This window comes from Ptychodera flava, chromosome 13 (genome assembly GCF_041260155.1).
Source record: "Ptychodera flava strain L36383 chromosome 13, AS_Pfla_20210202, whole genome shotgun sequence".
NCBI classification, from domain to species: domain Eukaryota; kingdom Metazoa; phylum Hemichordata; class Enteropneusta; family Ptychoderidae; genus Ptychodera; species Ptychodera flava.
The window spans coordinates 29,422,375-29,431,874 of NC_091940.1; the positions used below are offsets into that span (position 1 = coordinate 29,422,375).

At 39.2% G+C, this 9,500-nt stretch overlaps 1 protein-coding gene across 1 annotated transcript in view; it reads right to left on the minus strand.

Moving 5' to 3' along the window:
- Positions 1–9,500, minus strand: part of LOC139148120 (reticulocyte-binding protein homolog 2a-like) — a 581,355-nt gene that overhangs the window by 74,198 nt on the left and 497,657 nt on the right. The gene's annotated exons all lie outside the window — the stretch shown is intronic.

The following is a 9,500-nucleotide window of genomic DNA, read 5'->3' on the forward strand; positions in this document are numbered from 1 at the left end:
GATGAGGAAGAAATTGAGCAACTGATTGCTGTACTGGACGTGAGATGCAGTTAAGGTGGTGATTTTTACATCAAAGGAGAAATTTTGGCAGTATAACTTTTTGTATTCTCAAACTTTTGGCGTTATAACTTTGTTCATTCTCCAAATTATTTCATGAATAAGTTTTTGCCAATCATGGAAGTGACCTGGTGAGTTGAGTGGTGCTTGTACAGTGTTTAACACAGTGATAACCTTATTAGAACCACACATCCTCTCCCAAAGGTATAGCCAAAAGCCCCTCCCCCCTCTCCCCCCCCCCCCCCCCCCCCCCCATTTTCCAGTAACCTGCATGCACTGGACTGTCTTGGTTATAAAAACTGCCTTTCTCATAGTTTTTGTGACAGGAAATCATGAGCCATGAAGATCGACTTCCTATTGCTGTCACTGTGAAACGGTGATTTAGCAAAATGGAAACTAAGTAAAAAGGAATATAACATGAAAACTGGTGAGGAAGAACTAGTTGCTGGAAATAGGGAGGGGTGGCTCGGAATACGGGGAGGGTATCATTCCCAGGCAAAGGCTGAGATTGCTGTGATATGATGCTGCAAGGGGTCTAAAGAACCTCTTTCCCACCGTCAGAAATGACTTCCCAACTTTATGAACTACATATATTTAGGTGTTGTGAAATGCATTGTGTTTTCTTCTACAAAGAATTTTGAGGAAAACAGCACCAATGTTGAAACATTCAAGACTATTTTTGTATCAAAGTACCATTCTTTTTGATGATGGTGCGAAATGAAAAAAACACTACTATTAAGCTGTCAGTGAAGTAAACAGAAAAACAGTCGTAGAAATCTATTAGTGCAAGATGCGAGGTATAATGATATTCAAATATGCAGATTACATTAATGAGCATTGTTTCGGTATTAAAATTACATGCTAATGACCCTTAATCAATGTAGAATATTCATGTACCTCGGGTCTTGCATTGTATAGTAGAAATTGTCCTTTTCAGGTTTAGCGGAGGGGCCTGCATGATGTATTGATAGTTTGTATAATCATTACTATTATCGGTTGTGCATGTTTATTTTTGTGGTTTCAGAGGGAAATAAAGAAATGTGACATGCAAAATACAGTCTCACTGAAAAGCCGAGCGTATTTGTCATACACTTCCTGTATAGGTTAGGTTATGTGATTTTTAGATAGGTGCACGAATGTACTTCTTTGGAATTCACCGTGTAACTTCAAAAACATAATCGCTCTGATAAAGGGACTCTGCTCAGAATAAGATTAATAATGGTCTATTGTAATCTGCCTTTCCCAGCAATGTTATACGAACATGACAACCCCCACCGGGGGAGGTACTCAAGATATTTTTGTATGGGAGTGTGCCGCCTGAGTTCATAACGTCTACCCATGTATATTCCAAAAATATGACCCGTTGTTAGGGATTTCTTTGACAAATTTAGGGAATTTTCACCTTTATTCTATTACATGATGTGAAGTAGACTTGGTTCAAGTCTGCGATTTGTGAATGTTTGAGTGGAGTGAACGCAATGATTTGTATTCTGCTTTCATGTGAAACGCGCTCGTGAGTTTACGCGATGAGTAGGGTGAACGCGATGAGTGGAGTGAACGCTATACAGCGGAGTTTCACCCGGAATCACAGAATCCGGCAGAAACTAACTCACACTACTGCGCAGACTCAAACGTGACGCATTCAATCGCTAGGAAAACCTGGCGTGAGCAGCCAAATTCCGGATAGGTTTGTACGAAATAGGAGAGACACAAGAAAACTATTATAACTGATTTTATTTTTTTAAAATTCACCGACTTAACCAAGTCTAGATGTGAAGGTTTTCCATGGATCTATCTACCTCCATGGTTTTCCTAAAGCATTGGACATTCGCTTTGTTTAATATCCACCAATGTTTAGGTGTTTTTTCGGATGAAAAATTGACCCATGTATAGGTATTTTTCGTGAAAAATCGGTCCATGCTTAGGGAATTTTTCGTGAAAACTGACCCATTCGGGGGGCACATATCCGTACACGTTTTCTTTGGGAGTACCCCCAGCCCCCCCCCCCAGCCCCCCCGTCGGATGACAAGCCACGCGAACATAATAAAAATTCAGTAATTGAAAGATCAATCCCTTGACTTTGTGTTTTGTCTGTGTGCTACTTTGTTTGTCAAAGCATGATTAGACATTACCTGTGTATGAAAAGCAGTCGTAATGATAGTGTTATTTGGTGGAGCAACATACCTCAGAGGCCTTGCCACAAGGTGTTACGAAAAGGATGTCACGTGACACGAGGATACCAAGAGCAGACACTGCTGTCACGGTAAATGTAACTCCTCACACTGAATGACGAGAAAAGATATCACTCTGATTTCCTTGGTGATACAACATAACGTGCTAACTTTTGTCATGAAAATGATAATTTTCCCAATAATTTTGTTACGGCGAATGCCTTCTCATGTTCTGTACGTGTATAGCGAAGTCGTATAGCGCTGTTACGTTCACGGTTACAGGTTTGTGATGTACATAAGCTTTATAGCAGTACGCGCGCGACATCGGATACACAGCTTGAAATGCGGACAAATTTTATCAATGTTGCATGCATGGCTGTTTTTTGCAGCTTGTACTCTGAGTTGTAGATATGTTATTACTCATTACTAAAGTAACAGTCGCCTACTAAAATGTATTTTCGTTTTTCTTGCATGCGTAATTTTCAAAAGCGTAATCTAAGAATGCTGCCAATTATCTGGTTTTGCATATGACGTAAACTGTGAACAGCACCTCTTACCTGGTCATGAGTGTAATAGCGCCTGTTTATTATCCTGGGGAGCAGTGCGTTACCAGAAACACATCACCATTCCCCGAGCATGTAGGCCGAGGGGTATAGCGATGTGTTTCTGGTAACACACGGCCACGAGGGGTAATAAATGGGCGCTATAGCCCAGACCAGGTAGGCCTAGTAGGTGTTTTCTAACACGCCACACGGCGCTCATGTTTGCATTATGTTATGGTTTTTGATGTGTTTTGATATCACAATAAAATAATATGATAAAAAAGTTCTTATGAGTGCATTATACTCAAAGTCTCCATGCGCTTTTAAAAACCAGGTAAAATACACGTACAAAATATGCGGTATAGGCCTATATTATGCACCACAACAATCAATTGTACAAGTTTACCTGGCGACTGATTTCTCCACAGCGGTAACCGTAGTGCCACTTTCTTCCAAAATATTCTAAGCGTACCTAGCAACATCCCTTGTTGCACTTGCATCTTTTTCGTCGATGAGCCTTTCAAGTTCCTAGGCTGTTGGAATGGAAAGTCTTGCTTGCTGTTTTAGAGAGAGGCGTGGCGCTCATCCCGGGCGCTCATCACACCCGCCATTGTCTCAAAGCTGCAGACGACAGTACGGTCACGTGACCGGGTACTTTTCTAAATTTGGTCAAAAACTTTTTTCAAAAATACCCTCTCACGTCAGTAGACGTATCTATTTTCTCGTCGCGTGACATATTCTAGCGAATCGCAACACGGAATGAGCTTGTGGCTAATATGGAACAAGATTACCATCACTGACCAAGTAGGCCTATTTACCGCTCTTTTCGAAAGCGTCGGAAAAAGCCGTCACGGTCGAACTGCTAGGTGCGGCCATTACGAGGAACAAGCCCACCAATCAACTCTCCCTGGCTAAAAGATGTCGTTGTGCGCATCAGCATGGTCGTACAGACGAATATAAGATGCATTGCATGTAGAAAATGTTGGGTGGTGTTTACATATTATTTGCCAACTGATTGAACCACGGTCATTTGGGCTGAGTAAAGTAAGCGTTTCTCTCAAACCGTCCATTTCAGCGTCAGTGACCATAGAAGTTGAAAAAAAACCTGAGTGTTAAGTATGAGTTACTGAGTTTTGTTGGTTCATCCCAGTTTTAATATTGAGTCAGAACTCTTCAGTTCCGACCAAGTGCATGGATGTAGCTGTTCAGGAGACACGGTAGGCCTACAACATACAAAGGCTCTGCCACCACGAACTTATTGTATGACATCATTATTCTGTAGATTCAATAAAGTCGATCTTCACTGTCTTGTCTTTTTTCAAGTACACTCGGTGTACATGTAATGTTTTCAAAGATTTATCTTTTCTGTATTCACTTATTAAAAACTACGAAAAATAAGGAAAGACGAGACAGTTTACAACGACTTGTGTATGGGACTGTTCGAAATACCCAACTGTACGTTCATAACGTTCATGGAATAATCACGAGTCTGCGTTTTACCCATAATTGGCGTATTCAAAAATAGCTGAAATATCTGGCGGGGATGTACCGCAACCTGCCCATTCCCACCGAGACGATTGGGAAGAATAAACTGCAACAGCTATTGAAACTACCCCTAACCTTGTGATAATTATTTGCCCCTTGGCCAGGATGACTTTCCCTCTTCTTGTTGAACGATCGAGGGGAACAAGAGTCCTATTCAGATCTGTATTAAGCTTAACCGTAACAACACCTTCCTGTCTTTTGCATTCCCGCCAACAGACAGTTACAAAAATTAATCTAGCTGCACCTGGATGGTGTTTATCTTTGCATGAAAAAGCACAAACCCAAAACACTTCTAAACTATCTTTCTTTGAAAATGTCACATCTTGTTATTTAAGTGTTTTGTCAAATTGCTTCCAGTAATTTAAAAAACTTCAATGAGAAGGTTGATGGAGAGATTTCTTTTTTCCGCTGCAAGACGATTTGTACTAATAGACTTGGCCGTCGTGTCCAGTCAAGACAAAGACAACAGGAGTGGGAGGCAATGCTCAAAAGGTCAAAGGGATAGAATTTGATGATAATCTTCAGCGCCCCCTTCCCTCCCCCGACAAAGGGAGAGTACATCACAATTTGACAACGGTTAAGCTTAATACAGATCTGAATAAAGGATCGCTCAAGTCAACCCCATTGGCTGTGTCTCTTTGCGCAACTTGATTTCTTCCAAATCAAATGTATCTAATTTAAAAATGCTTAATAATTTTCGATACACACACACAAACACACACAATCGACCAAATGCAGCAACATTTACCAGGAATTGGAATACTAACATTTTCAAAGACAATATTGCGTAATAACATAACAGGAACGAATTCAAAACATCTCTCTCAATATTTGATGGTATATTTTTCGTAAGTAAATGCAAAAAGATACATTAATTGGGGTTTTAAAGGAGAGTGAAACGTGACTTCGTATTTTAAGGTCTTCGTTTTCTGGTTTCAAATTTGTAAAATGGTGTCGATACCGCCAAGCAGGTTAAATTTGACACAGTGCATTGAGTTTATCATAGAAGCTGCTACCCATGGGGTTGACAATGTGAAGACGCCAAATTAGATACAACGAGTCGTCGTTATTGACATAGCCCCCCCCCCCCCCGACCGATTGTTTTGATTTGTGACAGTTCTTGTTTGTATTCGGTGCAATCGACAAAATTCGAAGTGAATATTAAAATCATGGCATTAATATCTCATCGTGTCGTGGCAAAAATTGACATGTATATATATATATATATATATATATATATATATATATATATATATATATATATATATATATATATATATATATATATATATATTGTTTTCAACATTCCATGATTGTGCGTCCTGGTGAAATTGTTGACATGTGTCAGTTGTAACTTTTCAAAGTTTCAATTTTAAAGTTTTTTGAATGAGCTGTGAATATATTTCACATTTTCTATGCATAACCAGATGTCAAGAACTGTTGTACATAAATGGATGTCAATCACCAATATCAAAGATAGAACATCAGTAGATCATAAACTTCATTTGGTAATTAGACTGTTGTCTGTCATACAATTACTTCCCCTAAGAAGCCATAGACAGCCATCGTTTGATTTTTTATTTCATTACATGTTCACATTTTCATCTATTCATTATCATAATTTATGTATGATTTATTTATTGGCTTTCCTTTGAGTGTTAACAGTCTGTACTACGACAACCCAGCTTTTGGAGGTGTTGGCGGTAACGGTGATTTGATTGGCTATTATCGGGTTATTGGCATTTACGACATCGTATCAGAAACCATTTTTAATGGGTGGGTTCACCGCCTTAACGCATGAATAACAATTGATATTTGTCATCGTATGAAAAAACTCTGCAATAATTTGATGATTTTTGTAATTTTTATCTGAACAAGATAATTATTGTCTTAACGATTTGCGAACGTTAACAACCTCAGTGTGCACATGTTTCATGATACTTGAAATGCCCACCCTGCAAATAAATGCGATCATCCTCACCTCCATCACAGTTTTCTGTTTGTTTGCCGGCTGATATTTTTACTACTTTAAGCTTAATGAGTGGCCTCCTTGTGTCACTCGAGTTACCAAAAGTTTACCTTTGTATGCGGCGGTAATTCACAACTTCTATTACATTACTAATGAATAATGTACTCAGAACGCCGATTAGTTGCCTATCGTGTGCCCACGGCGCTGGACCTTGCTCTTTAAAGGTATACAGTCACCTGTAATCTAAATATGCCAATACATGGTCAAAGGGGCGTTCCTTGGTATTCAAAATGCCCATGTGAGGGCGCTGTTTTTTAAAAGCCGCCAACCGCTTAAAATTTGTGATTGGTTAGATTTTCTCTTTCCATGGTAAAGGTGGCAAAATTTGAAAAGGTGACAGTACACCTTTAAGGCATAGCTAATCAGTCAATTTTTGACAGGAATAAAAATACCAATGTAAACTATGGAATAAAAAAGGAAGGAAATTAAAATGCAGGCATAATGAAATGAAAATTCAAACAACTTGAAGATAAATGAAAAAAAGTAATATGAAAAAAGTAAACATAATTAAACTCTAGTGCAAACGAAATGAGACCGTAACAAAAGCGAATTCATAATTAAACACTATTAACAAAATGAGAAAATGAAATAAAAATGTAAACATTAAAATGCAAACGGAGAGAGAGCATGAATAAAAATACGAATATAATGAGAACATAAAACAATTAACCAAGAATGTAAAGACAATGAAAAACTTGCATCATAGTGAAATAATATCAAGATAAGTGTTTTGGCACGACCTCATCCCATATTCCCCTACATGCGTGGTATTTTCGTTTCTTTTCAGAGTGGAGGACATTTTTTTGGTCCAAGGACTTGACGCACTGGATATGTCACGGTGATGACACGTGATCACGAAGCGTCACAGTCGAGAAACCTCTCATTTGCAACTTTCCGTGAACTCTATCCCTCTCGCTTGATTCGTCTTTTCAAGGTACCAATTGCGAAATGTCTTGTATAAAAATCCGGTAGCCTCCGTGATCACATTCAAACCAATCGCATCATAGCAGGCGTCGTCGCAGTCTTCTGGGGCTATGTTTGTGATCCCGTTCCCGTACAACAGGCAGAGAATTTTGAAGTTTCTTACTTCGACTGCGACACAGGTATGTATCGGACAGAATTTGACATTTAAACTTAAATAAGGAGATTTTTCCGGATAAATTTCTCTTTTCTTCTCGTCGGCGCTGCAACGCAATTATAGATTTCCATACAATCCCTTGTGCAGTGAAATGAAGCGTGCCTGTGAAAGCTTTATATATGATCAGGCAACTACCACAAACGCGTAATCCCGTGTTGAAGTTAACAAATATTTTGTGAGGTTAAATGAGTTTGTTACTATTTTTATCGTGCATGTAGGCATTATACATTGAACAAAAATGATTCGAATTATAGTTTTCTCTTCAAGTTTAGGCACACCCATTGGCATTTGTCGTGCTGTTGTCTGCCTATGTATTTGTCTAACGTGACGTGGTGAGAGAGAGAGAGAGAGAGAGAGAGAGAGAGAGAGAGAGAGAGAGAGAGAGAGAGAGAGAGAGAGAGAGAGAGGAGGAGAGAGAGAGAGAGAGAGAGAGAGAGAGAGAGAGAGCGCACATCGAAGAGCTGCAAGCACACAGACATTTATCTCTTGTCTGTAGCACTGATGGGACTAGAGGACAATAAAAGCAGTTTCTTGCTAATGAATACACCACTGCTCTATGTTGGCCAGTGCTATGTAACGTTGGATATTCCTTGTAAATGTGAAACTGCGACTTCGGTATGTTTAGAAAAACATAGGGACTTTACGGTTGTTTCCACAGACATACGCATAAATTGTATTTACACCTTCAGTACAGCCAATGTTTTTTGCATGTTCCATTCTTTATTTTTCTCGGTTCAGTTTGTAAAATAAAGTTCTTTGCCCACTCCCCAAATCACGTCGCAGAGGCTTTCATATTGACTCCATGTGTAATGGTCAGTGGATAGTCTACAATTAAATTTCAGTCAGGACGAGAACTCATTTGACAACACTAATACTGGATATTGTGCACCGTCCATTATTTGTCCGCAAGACATAATTTGTACTCAATATGCTTAAAGGCGACTGACACGAAACTGTTCTTTTTCATAAAGTATTAAAAAAAGACATATCACCGTAAGCCATCTTGGAGATATTTTTGCAAATTCAAAATTACAAATATATTGTTAGCTTATGTCTGCGATCATCGACAACGTGACGCGCCTGAACGCAGAACGAGACATGGTCGACAAAGATATCACGATTTTACGATAATCATGCTAATCCTCTCAGTACGTCATTTGTATCGGCCTATTCGAGTTGGCCAACTGATATTTTATGAGAAGAAATGGCGACAAAAGTGAGTCAATACGCATAACATTAAAGAAGCTCACTCGTTCTACTTCTATTAAAGAGCCTTCTTTCACGTGTTCACAACCTCTAACCCAGGAACAAATACGTGCATTGGAATCAATCTTTTTGCGATCAGAATTTTATGATAGATTCAATTTTTGTCAACAGAAAATTTCCCGCGGCCACACCAATCATGCATGGTCGTTGAAACCCAAGCAGGGTAACTTCAAGCGTCTTGGGTTGTTTCCAACTTGCACCTGGGGAGTATCAAACCGCAAGTAGAAATTCTTCTTGCGTGTTCAATAAAGTCTAAAAGGGAAGGTGCCCGGGGAGACGCTGCGTGAAACTTTTATACTTAGGGGTGGACCATTTGATATCCTGGGGGGGGGGGCTTGGAAGATTGGTGGAGAGCCATTATTTTTTTCCACTTGCTTCACCATGAATTATTTTTTCCTACAGGGCATATGCTGGCAACTTTTTTTTTCACTTTCCTTCTTCGAGATATATTTTTTTTTTACCAAATTTCGGTGCAATGTTTGTTTGCTTGGTTTTTCACATCCAGTAACAAGATGCTGTTCTATCGCACACAGACTATATTCAAGAAACCAAATAAAGATATGTAAATACATGTACATTTTTGATTCACTTTACAAAAACATTTGTAAAATCATGTAAATTTATGGCATTTACTTGTCAGTGTTGTCCTTACATTGAAAGTAGCTGGGTAATTTAAGAAAGTAGACGGGTAGACTGCGAGGGAGTGAAGTGACTGAGTAGCGAGTGAGCGTAGCGAACGAGGCGGGGGAGTG